Raw genomic sequence first — 14,429 nt, 5'->3', positions numbered from 1 at the left:
ATCAGGACCCCTAAACTAAATACAAACATGCGCGACATGAGGGAAGCCGCATTGCCATCGACCAGAAGATGGCGGCGAGCATGGTAAGGGCGGGTTTCGCCAACGTCCTGCGACATGGCGCAATTGCTTTTGGTGCATATCTGTCTCCGAGACATGTTTCTTTCCGCTGCATTTGTCTCGACGATCCTTTCTAAGTGTGTCCCCAAGCATTCCGGTGCTTCGATAGCCGGCAATGCCGCGGTCGTCGCCGGGGGCGATGCGTGTTATCGAGGTCGGCTACACGGTTATGCGTGTATGACCGAACCAAAACACGTTTTTTACAACCTCGCATGATTTCTGCTCAAATTATCCGTGACTCATCGTGTAAATTTATGGTAATTTGTGTAAATAGCGTGTTTTTCACCCCAAAATATTCGCCAAATACACGGGACTTGCTAACAGTGTAGTGTTGCGCACGAGCGCGCGAGGTACGAGAGCGTCTCGCGCTCCCCGTGCTCATGCGGGACACACTTCTAAATCCTCCACGTGGTACCAACGCGTGCCGCGCGGTGGCAGCACGCGCATGGTACCGGAATGCAGACAAAGACGGCTTTGAAAAGCTATAGATTAAACAAAACAGTTATTGCCAAAGAAAGCATTTATGACAATTCTAGGGGAAGCTCTTTGTTGTTTGAGGCAAGGACGGGTGTTCTGCGAACCAGAACATACAGAGCGAGGCACCAGGAAATGGATACAGTGTGCGCTGCTTGTGGAGAGGAGGACGAGACGGCTGAGCACTTGATAATCTACTGTAAAGGGCTTCACCCTATGCCTACCGAAGACAACATAGATTTAATAAAGTCATTGGGTTTTAGAGACAGTGAAGGGAGAGTGGATTTCAAGACTAGAGATTACCAAGCAAAGATTAAGTGAATGGTGGCAGAAAGCGAGGGAAAACTAGGTATTTTCTTATTAACTGATGGCAAGGGGGTTTTATAGCCCCACTTTCTTTGCAGTGCGGAGTGAATATAGATTTCACATTTAAATATTCTAAGCTTAAATGGTAAAACAAAATGGCTAGGTGGCATAAGCTACCACCCGATCCAAAGGGCTCAGCCGCATCCGTCCATCCATCCATTCATCCGGTGCCATTGCACGGCGTCCTGAACAAGTGGCAAGCATTCGATTTTCTGCTCGCAACACCTCTCCCCATTCGCGGTGAAAAGCTCGGAAGCGGTGCTTCTGTTATCCTCACTATGGGTAGTGCACGTGCTACTCACGCGATTATATTTTAATTTTCAGAGTCCATAAAAGCTTTGCATTGAACGTACTTGTATAAGCAGAGGAAGCTGAAGTATCCTCACTCTGGGTTGTGAAAAATTCCACCAGGCGGCGATACTCAAACTTCTCGCTATACTCGCGGACAACTTTCTGTGGCTTTGCAGTCAAAGCAATGGGCGCATGGGCGCTCGCGTATCTCAACTTTCTCAAGCGCCGATCAAAGCTGTGCGCGCACACTCTTCACTACTTCTGAAGTGCCACAGAAAGTTGTCCCCGAGTATACATGTTTGCAAGCACGGCGTGCTGACATCCTAACAAATAATGTTACCGCGCTCACAGAACGCCGAAGCACTACAACTCACCGCGTCAACCGCGTTCAGTGACTGCTACAAGCTACCGTACCCGGCGTTTTACTGTGTACTACTGGGTTCAAATAAATTGAAAACAGCGGAGCGCGTGGCCTTCGGTACATGCTGCGCCTCCTGGAGGCCTCTTGAAACTCATAAAACCGCTGATTGGAGAGTATGGTGCAGCGAGGGTGTGTGTCCTACTTCGATTCGTCTCACCCTCTGCCAGAACAACCCAAGCTTCAACTCTGTGCCAGTGTCATTGATTTCCCGATACACCCCCTAGAGGGGGTGTAACCCCCCCCCCCCCTTGTTTTTCTGAAGACACCCCCTTAATTCGCAACTACTCCTCTATTCTGATTGCCCCCCCCCCCCACTCACCCTCCTCCCCCCCCCCCCCCCAATTCCACCCTTCCCCTCTGATTCCAATTCCTGGGGAAACCCCCGGCCAGTGGTGGACTGGAAGTTTCGTCACAGCCACTTTGTTGGCTCGACATGAGCCATGCGAGAGAGAACGCCACTCGCAGCAGGAGCAGGCTGCTTGCGCGCGCGCATCCATGAAACAAATGCATGAAACATGACCGCAGCGTCATGCTCTCTCCTTACTAGCGCATTTTTTTCTCTCTTTTCTCAATATCCGTTGTCATGTCGTTGTGAATCGTATAGCAGAAACTGTGCGAAATTCGAAACAGAATAGCAAGAGGGGACCCAGGGAGGCTACTGACACCTAAGTGAAGTCAATTGATTTGCAAACTTCCATGCATCAGCTCCCACCTGATACATCATTGTGTCCCCCTAGTTCTTGTGTCTCGGGTGTCGATCTGGGATTGCGAAAATGCAGGTCCGTCAGCTCCCGTATTCACCAAACATTTTAACGAAATGCAGTAACTTCGTCATTGACATTTTGTAGGCAGCCGGGCTTTCGTTCAGCACACTCAATAAATTAACACCCCATGTGTGTGAGAAGTGTGTAACAGAAGTTAAATCTGTTCGTTCGTGCACGAAAGATCTCTGGAGCTTGATTAACATCAGTTTTCAGAACCACGCGGACGTCCTCGTGAAAGATTTAGAGCGCATGGCTCCTGCAAAATAGTGAAACAACGTGGGCGAGAAATGACATGTTTATTACCCGGGAGGATTTGTGCAAACAGAAATATTGAACAACAAGGAAACACGAATGCTGCAAACGGCAAAGGCTGACGCCTCAAGCCGCGCCGCAGCGGTAGCTATCTGGGCCGGTTTGCTTTCGTTGTTGTATTTCACGAGCTCGTCTTGGTGAGGAGCCAATTAAGTGAAGTCGCCTTCAGCGTCTACAACGGCAGACATCCGTCGAGATATACCTTCCATCAGGCGGAAAACCAAGTCCGAGCTCGCAGCCGCTCCCACTCAGCCTCGACTACCGACCACAAGACGTCCGCCGATCCACTCCGCAGAAGCTGGTGGGAGAAGGCCTTCTTCATTGCCCCCCCCCCACCCCCCCCCCCCCCCCCCCGCCTCACCCCAGACGTTGTTTATACCGTTCATGTCGGCTGCCTAAGGTGGCCAGTCAAGCGGCATGATCCCTCTGTCCAGCTAGTGAAATACAACAACGAAAGCAAGTCGGCCCAGACAGCTGCTGCTGCGGCGCTTCCTGAGGCGTCAGCCTTTGCCACTTGCAGCATTCGTGTTCCGTTGTTTATTATTACTGTTCGCACAAATGCTCCCTGGCAATAAACATGTCATTTCCCGTTCATGCTGTTTCACCATTTTGTAGGAGCCATGCGCTCTAGGTCCTTCACTAGAACGTCTGCGTGGTTATGATTACTGACGTCAAACAAGCTCCACACATTTTCCGTACACGAACGAACTGATTTAACTTATATTTCACACTTCTGACACACAGGGTGATAATTTAATGAGTGCGCTGGACGAGACCCTGGATGCGTGCAAAAGGACAATGACAAAATTACAGCATTTAGTTAAGATATTTGGTGAATGCGGGAGCTGACGGATCTGCATTTTGGCCATTCCGGTGCCACACACGAGACACAAGAACTTGGGGGGGGGGGGGGGGGGGGGGGGGGAACGGGGGGGGGGGGGGGACAGGGCGAGCGCTGGAAGCTGATACATACAAGTTTGCCAGGTATTTGACTTCACTTAGGCATCAGCAGCCGTCCTGGGTCCCATATTGCTATTGTCTCGTATTTCGCACAGTTTCGGCTATACTCTTCACAAGAAAATGACAACGGGTACTAAGAAAAATCAGGGAACATGACGCTGCAATAATGCTCCAATGACGCGCGCACCAGGCGCGCGTGAGAGCAGCCTGGTCATGCTGCGAGTGGTGAGCTTCCTCACCGCTCCAGGTCACCAGGAGGCGCAGTATGCCGAGCAAACGAGAGTGTCTCTGAAGGAACTCAAAGCGCACCACCGGCGCAGCGTTCAAGCTACGGTTGTTCTGGGCAAGGGTAAAACACATCAGAGTAGGACGCACACCCTCGCAGCGCCCTACTCTCCAATCCGCAGCTTTATCAGTTTCAAGCAGGGCTTAAAGGGGTACTCCGCCGATTTATTCATGGTCCCCGATTGGCTTGAAATTTTGCTATACTCGCCAAACAACATCGCCAAAATAGTATCCCAAATATTAGGTCAAAATAATTTTTTTTTTTTCACGAAGTTATTGAATTAACCATTTTGGTCCTCACCGTGTTTTTCAAACTGAAAGTCTCTAATGGCAACAATGAAAAAGTGACGTCAGTGGAAGTGCAGGGGTTCACTCTTTGGACTGTAGAATTTGTTCCCAACTGATTGGAAGCAGTTTCATGGTGTCAAATGGATGCTTTGGAAGCTCGCTCCAGTCCCCGCGCTCCAGCACAGAACAAATGATTGGCATATTCTATTTTTTAGACTGCTCGCCCGACTGGCAAGCTTACCTTCCGCTGACGTCACGGCCCTGAAAAGGGCGGGCATATTTGAATGTTTGTTTTTGCATCATTTTCCTTTGCCGATTTCGCAATAACTATTATGAATTTCACGATACTAAATAGCATACCAGAAAGTGTAAAGGCCGGGGAGTAAGAAAATATAGTTAGTTGAGGTAGCTCAAAAATCGGTGGAGTACCCCTTTAAAGTATGGCGGGTCTCAAGGAGTCTCGGACCCCCCCCCCCCACCCACTGATTTTCGCACATTGTCTGAGACCCTCCACCACAGCCACAGCATTAGTGAAATCAAAATCCTATCTTGCAATAAAATTGCTCGTTTTCAGGGTTGTGACATTCGGAGATTAGCAATTTGAGGGTTGCAGGTACAGCGTGGGCAGAGTCAGCAGTGGGGTTTATGTTATGTGCATCTAGTACATCTCGTCAAAGCTCCCCCCCCCCCCCCCCCCGCCCCACCTTCTTGTAGGGACGCCCCTCAGCTTACGGGAGACTTTAAGTTTCAAGAGGCCACCAGGAGGCGCAGCATGTACCGACGGCCACGCGCTCCGCTGTTCGCATTTCATTTGAACCCGATAGTATGTCACTTCCTTCTTCGGGGGCCGAAAAATTGAGAAAGCAAGCATGTGGTTTTGAGCACAGTCTTGCTTTCCTATATCGTTCCACCTTTGAAAGATACATTCTCAGCCCTAAACTTCCGCAAGTTGTTGTCAAAAAGAAAGGCCGTTTCGCTGTGATTCCCCACATGCACAATTCCGCGAACCGTTTAACATCTATCGCGTCCAAGTTCGACACATGGTCGTTTTTTCCTGTAGTATGCGACTAAAACAGATGTGTAAAGAGGTTAATGGGAGCGACAGTCCCAGAGGCTGCAATGTAAGACATGCCAATAAGTTCGTAGAGTGCGAAGAAAGAAAGGTCTATTCAATTCCACTAAGCTGCGGAAGTCAGCATATCGGACAAACTGGGAGATCCGTCAACCATCGACTAAAAGAACAAAACTTGGAAGCATCAAAGGCTTCAAATGAGTCTTTTCACCCAATCGTCATTGACAGCCGCACTTGTGATGACTGTACTCTTTATTTCTCTGACACTAGAATACTGGGCGGGCAAAAAAATGTGGGAGATAAATCATTGAATCATCCGCCATATGGACTGTCCCCACCCCCAACAACAACATTTATTTACCTTCATTATCACTGACAAAAACAGAGCTCGAATTCCTAACACCATGTATGTCTAGATTACTGATACCTCATCGTGACGCTAGTGCTTTTTAAACTTTTAAATTTATTGCCCATTTCACTTTGGGACAGTCAACAACATTATTTCTGCACCTTCATTATCACTGACAATGACAGAAATCGAATTTTTTGCACCAGCGATAACTAGACTAATGAGAGCTGATCTTAACGCCAGAACTTTTTAAGCCTTTAGATTTATAGAAAATTCTCTTTCCTTTTCAACAATCTTCTCCTTTCCTTCTTCCAGAGCGTTGAAACCTTAGGTGGGCGGTTTTATATTTTATATTTTGTGCCATTGTATGTTGTTGTTGCTAAATGAAAGAATTCCTGTTTCCGTCCCCGTCCTCGATGATTTATGCTTTCAAGTCTTCGTATCTATTAACCAACACGCTCGCTTTCAATTATTACTGGTTTTGACTCTCGGCAGTTTATCATGCGGAAAAAGACGGGGGCGGGGTTCGCTTTTAAATGCCATCACACTTAAAGGAGCTGTGCAACAATTTCAGGGCTTTGCTTAAATAATTGTGGAAATTGATGCCTGACACTTCTGAAGTGAGTTACAAAAAACAGATTTTGCCTGGATACCCTATTTTTTATTTTAAAAAAAAATGAAAAAGATCCAGGTTTTTGCCGCTTCTCAACTCGTACATCGTCTTCCGGGTCACGTTCGCAGTGACGCTGATGAGGTAGGCGCGGGGTTCTGGTAAAGTTCTCTCTTTAGAGCCATCAGTGAGCAGCGAGAACTCATCCGCTCGCGACCGCGTGACCACGTGCTGGCGGGCGCCGCGCGAATAATATGGTGAAAGGAGAAAAGTTTCATCCGGGTCCAGCCATACCCGTCCGGCCCAGTCCCCCTCCCCCTCCGGCTTCTTCCGGCTGTTCGCGGTAGCAGATGAGCTGACGGTTTTGTGGACAGGATAGATGGCGCCACTAAAACTCCGTATAATAAAAGTTTTGTTGATGATGCCAAGTTTTTGACGCATTTATATATAGACGCTTTGCAGCAGCTGTGCATGGGCGCCGCCATAATTAACTGACCTTCAGTTTTAGTTTCCTCTTATTACGTTTACTTCACTACATTATTACCATAACAGGCTAGGTCATTGCCATCCTAGATTTAATTCTGTCTTTCTCCCCAGCATTAGCCTTTGTGGAGGGTCGTCCACACCAATTTCAGTGGCTCGGTATCTCGGTAAAACAAGAGAAGGTCAGCAATGGCGGCTGTATCCTGGCGCGTGTGTAAAGCGTCTATACGTTGGAACGACAAGATTTATAGAAAAGTTACCTTTTATCCAGCAGGTATTCGCACAATTTGCTATCTTTCTACAAAATTCCCCATTGACGTCATGCCGCGTGTTTCTCATGGCCGCCGCTCGCGGCTGCAGGTTGGGGAATATTCTAAGTTTTGCCTCGCTATTACGCATCGGAATCGCAACATTTCGATGAAAGGAGGTGTGTTTTCTGTCATTTGTGACAAGGTGAATAATATCAAAAGCAGAAGATGCCAATTCTTTCAACGTTAAAATCGTTGCACAGCTCCTTTAAAAGCGGACTCTTCTGCTAGCCTTTCCATGACAAAACCCGACGACGTAAGTCATAGAAATCGCAGTGCTGACGTACAATAGTCATGGAGATAAACTCTTGATGAAGATAATCAAATGCGCTCATAGGTTAGGCGTGAGCTCCGCGTGAGCTCTCGATTTGAGATCGTGACGATCAATGCCTCGTTGAGCATGCGGTTAACAGCAGTTAGCAGCTCCTGTATCTTTCCTGACTTGGCGGGAATGGCCGAACCCCGTACTCAGGGTCAACTTCTTGTCGCATTTGAGGATTTAAGAGTGCGCTTGCACAAATTTCATCGCGCTCAAGTTGTACGAGCTCACGGGCATCCATACCGTTAACTTCATTGCCACAGAAAGTTTCAAGAAAAAAAAAAGAAGAAAAAGCTAATGTGCGGAGAAAACAAAACTAATGCCTTTTAAGTAAACTATGAAAACACCTCTAAGCAGTATATAATAAAAGTTAAAACGCCGTTGCACCACCCGTTTAATCCGAAATATGGTTTCGTTTAGACCATATTTTCTATTACTTTACTACAAAATACACACACCGTTCGCTTAAGAAAAAAAAAAAAGAAATGGCATGGAACTTTTTTTTACCGTGTTCCACATCTCGTGCAATTCTTTTTGGTTTTTGGCGTCACTAGAATCAGCAAACCGAGACTGCTAAACGAGCGCGGACAATAGAGAGTTTTAGTATTGCGTATAATAGCAAACCCAAGCCCCTTACGTTAGCGTTAACGCTGCGTCCTCCACACTGCGCATGAGCCATGCGTACGTACTGCAGCGAGCTATGCGTATAAACGCTTTACACTCGCGCCAAAATACAGCCGCCATTGCTGACCTTCTCTTGTCTTACCGAGATGCCGAGCAACTGAAACGGTAGTTGATGATCCTCTACAAAGGCCGATGCTTTAGAAAAGGACACGGTTGAATCTGATATGGCAATAACCTGGCCTGCTATGGTAATGACGAAGTGAAATAAACGGAATAAGAGGAAAGAAAAACTGAAGGTCGGTTTTGGCTGAGTCCATGCACAGCTGCTGCAAAGCGTCTATACGTACGCTCGCTATCGACTTTTGCGAGCGTAGGTAGCGGTCCCCTGCGTGCCATTCTCGTTGCTCTCGTCGCGCACGAGAAAGCGCGAGACTCCTCCAGTTTGGAAAATGGCGGCGGTGGGGCAAACCAGTGGAGGTGCTACGCGCGTTGTACGGGTTCGCTTCACCATTGAAGATGACCGCAACCTTGTGGAAGAAAGAGAAACAAGAAAAGAAAAAGGGCGAGGCTCGTGGCGGGCGAGGACACGCGGGTTCGGAGCTGGAGACGGATGAAGGGGTGTCCAAACAGGACACTACAAAACGCACGACTCCGACAAATCGTGAAAATTGAAGCGGGCTTGAAGCGGGCGCGTCCGCTTTAATTTTCACGATTTGTCGGAGTCGTGCGTTTTGTAGTGTCCTGTTTGGACACCCCTTGAAAGAGCCGGTGCCGCGCAAGGCCTCATACAGAAGACCCGGACCCGGCCTCGGCCCTCCTCTTCATCGGACTCTGAACTTAAGTACAGATTAAACCTTTTCCAAATAGTAGCGCTTCCCCGTGTGACTTCCTCGGAGCAAGTGGAACTCGGCTTGATCGGGCGGTATTGACAGGCAACCCACAACTTTTTCAAAGAAATCAACGCGACGGACCCTTTCGAGCGTCCACAAAGATAGGTGTCGATAGCCAAGAACGCGGCGTCGCCGTCGAAGCCAAAAAGGTGTTTACCGTGCGGTCGGTACGCGAGCGGTGCGACTTATTGCTTGCATACTTCCAAGCAAATGACGAGGCAAACATAAGATAGTAGGGATCCCACAACACACTGGAGCGAACCATAAATCAAACTGCTAAACGCACAGCCCTAAAAAAAAAAAAAAAAAAGAGAAAGAAAAGGCAAAACACGTTTAGAACCGGCAACTGGAAAGAAATTCACGCACTTCGTATCAAGGCGAGGATATTCGCGGTGTTAAATTGGCTTGACCGAATACCCGCCTTGGATTGTTTGAAGCAGTTCGCAGGAGCACATCTAGATGGCGCTGCAAGTGTCTTTACGTATCGTTACGTACAGACATGTACAAATTACTCAAAAAAGGTAGTTAAGTTACTGAGTACCGACGCCAAAAGTAATTGGAGTAGAGTAGAAATTACGCATTTGTAATAGTAATTGAGTAAACTACTAACTACTCTAAAAAGTAGCGAGTTACTTTCAAGTTACTTTTGAAGTTACTTTTTATATTTTTGTGGTAGCAAAATGAGCAGCAGTTTTGATCAATGAAAAACCCTGCGAGCTTAAAATAAATGCAGTCTATTTATAGCTTGCGACTTCGCCAAAATAGTTTATTCGCTCGCAGAAGCAATTGACTTTCAAAGTTCTTAATAGGAGAGTTTTCCCCTTTTCCTTTTAAAAACGTCCCCAGAAGCTGAATAGACGTTCCACCGTGGCACTGAATGGAACGGCAGCGTTGAATTTGAGAAACAGGCTGTGCAGGGTCGAGTAAGCGAGTGTCGGCATCTTAGGTGTCCATGTCGAAACATGTGAGGTTTGCCTCGGGTAGAGGGTCTTTTATAACAAACTTTCCTCCTTTTTTTTGTTTCTTCGTCAAGTTGAGATTGTTATGACTGGCCCCTCTTTATTCCGAGGTCGTTCTGAGAGTACGCTGAGCGAGTGCACCAGACCGTCAAGAGTTCAAGTCTCGCGCCACGACGATGAGATCATCCGGACGACTGCGCGTCCCGTTGTAGTGCTAGTGCTACGCTACTGAAAAAAGAAATGTTTTGGTCTAATAGAAGATGAACCGAAGTATACTTCGCCGCTGACGCCGGGTTCAACAAAAGGATCTTCCAAGGGTAACTCGCAATCCTCGCCGGCGACTACAATATTCTGACACGCCTGACACGCCTGACAAGTAAATCGTTTTTAACAAAGAGGAGGTCTCCCTGGGCGTGGATGGTCGGAAGGACACGAAGGATTACGTGAACAAGCATCGTCGCTCGTATACAGTTGCAGCTGGAAGCGGGAACGTGCTTCCATGAACGGATTATCCGTGCCAGGGTTTCTGCGCGGGGGAGTCCGGGTTTGCAAAGGCGTTTGCGCTGACGACAAGGCGACCATGGGAACAGGCGCCTAGCTGCGAGGTCATTCCAGTGGCGCCTCCCGTGGAACCTACCGCTTGAGTCAGAACTCTCTAAAGACAGACAACAACTCTCGGAGTGTTCCCGTCTTTCACGGTTGCAGCTGGAAACGCGGCGCCTGCGTGCATTACCGGATTAGGTCAATACCCGACCAAGGCTTGTTAAGCATCTCTTCCTGCATTAGTGCGTGCCGGTGTTATGTATTGCTGCTCGTCGCCACCTTGACCCAAGGACGCCTTCCCGAACAAGGGGGCCCCATTTTAGGGAATGCCTCTTTATCTGTCAGCGTCTTATTCATTTCTGCGCTCAAACTTCCGTGATGGGCAAAATTAGCACTATATAATTTCGAAAGTAGTTAGTAATTTGAGTAGAAGTTACCTGAAAAAAGTAGTTAAATTAAACTACTAATTACCCAAATCAAATTGTAATTGAAAGTTACCAAGTTACTCAAACAAGTAGTTAAACTACAGTAGTTTGAGTAGAGTAGTTGAACTACGTCCAAGTCTGGTTACGTATGCGTTTGCCTTTCGCTATACTAAAAGTGCGCGTTCAACGCGCTCCGTAACGTTACGTCGACAGCTAGCGTCCGTTGTACGCAATTCTGACCCAAGGGTCTTTACGCTATTCTAAAACTCTCTAATGAATACCATATGAGAAAGAATTACACCTGCATAAAAACTCACCACTTCCGATCCGCACCAAGCTGTCACTCGGAGACTGAAAATCCGACCCGCTCACACAGCTGCACAGGCGTTCATTATGAAGCGCACGAGCCGCCCAAGACTAGACCTGTTTCCTTCCAGGGTAAACATCTCCGCGATTGCCCGACCTTCGCCGCTCAGTCGTCAACGCTTCGTGCTTTTAGTACGCCAAACTGGTATTCGCGGCGGGAACAACAATAGGGGGCGCCACTGAGCAGCACGGGAATGTCACGTGATATGCGGAATGTGAGGATGCCGGATTTGTTCACATCGCGCGCGCCATAGCGGTACGGCGTAATCGCTTCCTTTCGGACGCGGCGCGGTGATTCCTTATGGTTCTGCCACCGGTAGCACAATATACGCGATCGGAAATGGTATACGTTTCCATCCATATCCAAGTTAAAAGCAACTTGGGAAGTAGCGATAACATTATAACAGGACAAGAAGGTGTGAGCGAGCACCCGATGTTCTGCTCGAACCACTTATCAAATGCTTTCACGATTAATTGTGTTGTATTTTGTATCCTGTTTTGCTTTTCTTGACGAGTGTCAGTTTTGTCTTCTATATAGATTCCACTGGTGGGACTCGGCGACAACGATAATTTGATAATCTCCCTTTCCCTTTCCTCGCACATGTTTTTCTTTGTTTTTTGTTTTTTCTGTGTCGTCCGTGTCATCTGTTGCTCTGCAAAATGGAAAGAATTAACAGTATTCTTCATGTTGTTCTAAACAAAACGATTCCCTTCTGTCTGTTAAACAAATCGGGTCCCGAGAATTCTGCAATCGAGCCAGTCTCCTCTTTTTTTCGGTGCAGTATGTGCGGCGCAGTGTTGTGGTCGAGAAAAAAAAAAAAAGTAAACGTTTTACTATTTCGTTTATATGTAGACACCATTGGGATTATTTATATTTCGATCAATAAAAGGTGCGTTGCTCAACGTTTATGCTCGGTACTACGAGTGTTAATTATTCTAGACTACGTATGACCAGCATGGCAGAATGTCATGTAACGTCCCAAAATAGCGGCTGTGATTTCAGAGTTTGTTGTCTTTTATTTACAGTAATTATAACTGTACCACAAAAGTTCTTTCTTCACTTGCAGGTGAAGATCAAAGAAGAACGGATAAACAACACCCACCAACCATGTCAACACACAGGACTCCGGAGACGAAACTCCCTTTTATTTAATCGACTCAAGGTACCCGATACCCATCACAGTACCTGTGAATATTTGTAACAAGCCTCTTCAGATGTAGATGGACACAGACCCATCTGTCACTGTGATCAACCTGGAGAGTTTTCAATAAATTGTTTTAGACATCCAACTGAAACCTTCGGGATTAACGCTGAAGCCATACATCGGCAGGCCCATCGTTCCAGAGGGAATGGGTCAAGTGGAGATGCGATATAACGGGCAAGTCAAACGTCACGAAATACGAGTAGTGAAGAATGGGTGACCCACCATACTAGGAAGGGCATGGCTTCAGGACTTTTAAGTTAACTGTAAGGAAGTGCACAACGTGTGTGCTTAACTCTCGCAAGTGGTCTACTGAAACACGATTCCGTCTGTGAACGTCCGGGAGAACGGAAGGACTACGCCGTGGAACTCTGCTGAAAGGGGATGCTCAGCCAAAGTTTTTCAGAACAAGGTCAGTTACATACGCCCCGGACAAAGATCGAAGAGGAGTGACGTTTTTTTCGAGAAAGAGCGCATAATCACTCCTGTGGTGAGGAGTGAGTGGGCGACACCAATCGGTCCAGTGATGAAGGCAAATGAATAAGTGCGCATATGCGGAGATTACAATGTTACAATCAATCCAGCCTTGAAGTCAATCAGGTACCCACAACCGAACTGAAGATCTCTTTGTGAAGATTTCTCAAAGGGAGAAGCTCACCAAACTAGATCGCAAACAAGCATACTTTTAGGTCCCATTGGTGGAATAATCAAGAAATGTCACTGTGATCAACACACACAAAGGGTTGTACAAGATGAACAGAGTGCCATTTGGAATAACCCCAGTATCAGTTATCTTCCAACGCGTCATCGAAGAACTCGTTGGAACTTGCCGTACACAGGTACATTTCAGGATAACGTCATGGTAACTGACAAGAACAGTCAACATCACCTGCGGAACCTGGACATTGTAATGCAAAAACTAAAGAAAAATGGCCTTCGCTTAGGAAAATGGAAATGCTGCTTCATTCAGGACTCCATCGAGTACCTAGAACATGTCATAGGCATGCGAAGGATCCACGCAAATTCCAAGATGATGAATGCGATCCTATACAAGCGAAGACGCCAAGGAACTAAAAAGAACTCGGAGCATTTCTTTGGCTGCTGCACTACTACGAAAACTCCACCAGCAACACAGCTGACATCGTATATCCGCTAGAGAAGTGCTACGAAAGACAAAAGGTGGGAATGGTCGAGATCATGCCAGAGAGCCTACAACGAGGCGATGACGCAACTCACCAAGCAGAGCCTGCTAGTGCACTATGACACCGCACTTCCTCTGGAGCTGCACTGTGACGCATCGAGCCATGGCATTGGTGCAGTACTTCAACACATACTACCAAACATGTAACGGAGGTAGATCGCCTTTATGTCAAGAACGCTCTTTAAAGGTGTGCGAAACTACTCTCAGATCGATAAAGAAGAGCTGAACCTAATCAAGGCGTAAAGAAATTTCACCTGTATTTGTTTGGACTCCACGCTGTGGACAAGTCACAAACATGCGGTATCGATTTTCAACCCCAGTTAGAGTATCCCAAGCGTCGTTGCAGCAATAATACAGCAATGAGAGACCGTGTTGTCAAGGGTATGACTTCGGATTAAAGTGTGTGTCAACATATATATGAACGTAGTCGCAGACTTGCTGTCAAGACTCCCAATGATTGACAAGGGCGCTACAAAATCATAAACTACAAGAATGAACAAAATCAAATATCTTCATCTCGGAAATTTTCAAGCATTCCCATTGACAGATAAGCAGATCAGCAGTAAGCCACAAAAGGACACCATGTTGTCTAAAGTTTTAGGACTCAGCATGGAAGGATGGCCGGAAGAAGTGAATTCCGAGAACCTCAACCCTTACTTCCATCGCCAAACGGAACTCACCATGGAGCTAGACTGGTTAATGGGGGGAACACGAGTCATCGTACCCTCGAGGTCCTGAAAACCCGTTTTTAACGACTTGCATCAAGGTCAAGCAGGGATGACAAAGATGAAGAGACTGGC

The 14,429-nt window shown here is 47.1% G+C and overlaps 1 protein-coding gene across 1 annotated transcript in view; it reads right to left on the bottom strand.

The window, feature by feature from the left end:
* Nucleotides 1-11,370, bottom strand: part of LOC8050417 (cytochrome P450 3A29) — a 51,349-nt gene extending 39,979 nt beyond the window's left edge. Inside the window, exon 1 of the mRNA XM_029984661.4 lies at nt 11,178-11,370. The gene's annotated coding sequence lies outside the window, so the exon portion shown is untranslated. The remainder of the gene's footprint in view (nt 1-11,177) is intronic.
* Between the last annotated feature and the right edge of the window lie 3,059 nt (nt 11,371-14,429).

Source organism: Ixodes scapularis, unplaced genomic scaffold (genome assembly GCF_016920785.2).
Source record: "Ixodes scapularis isolate PalLabHiFi unplaced genomic scaffold, ASM1692078v2 PGA_scaffold3__209_contigs__length_174095766, whole genome shotgun sequence".
Classification (NCBI taxonomy): Eukaryota; Metazoa; Arthropoda; class Arachnida; order Ixodida; family Ixodidae; genus Ixodes; species Ixodes scapularis.
This window is presented reverse-complemented; position numbering and strand designations above follow the sequence as displayed.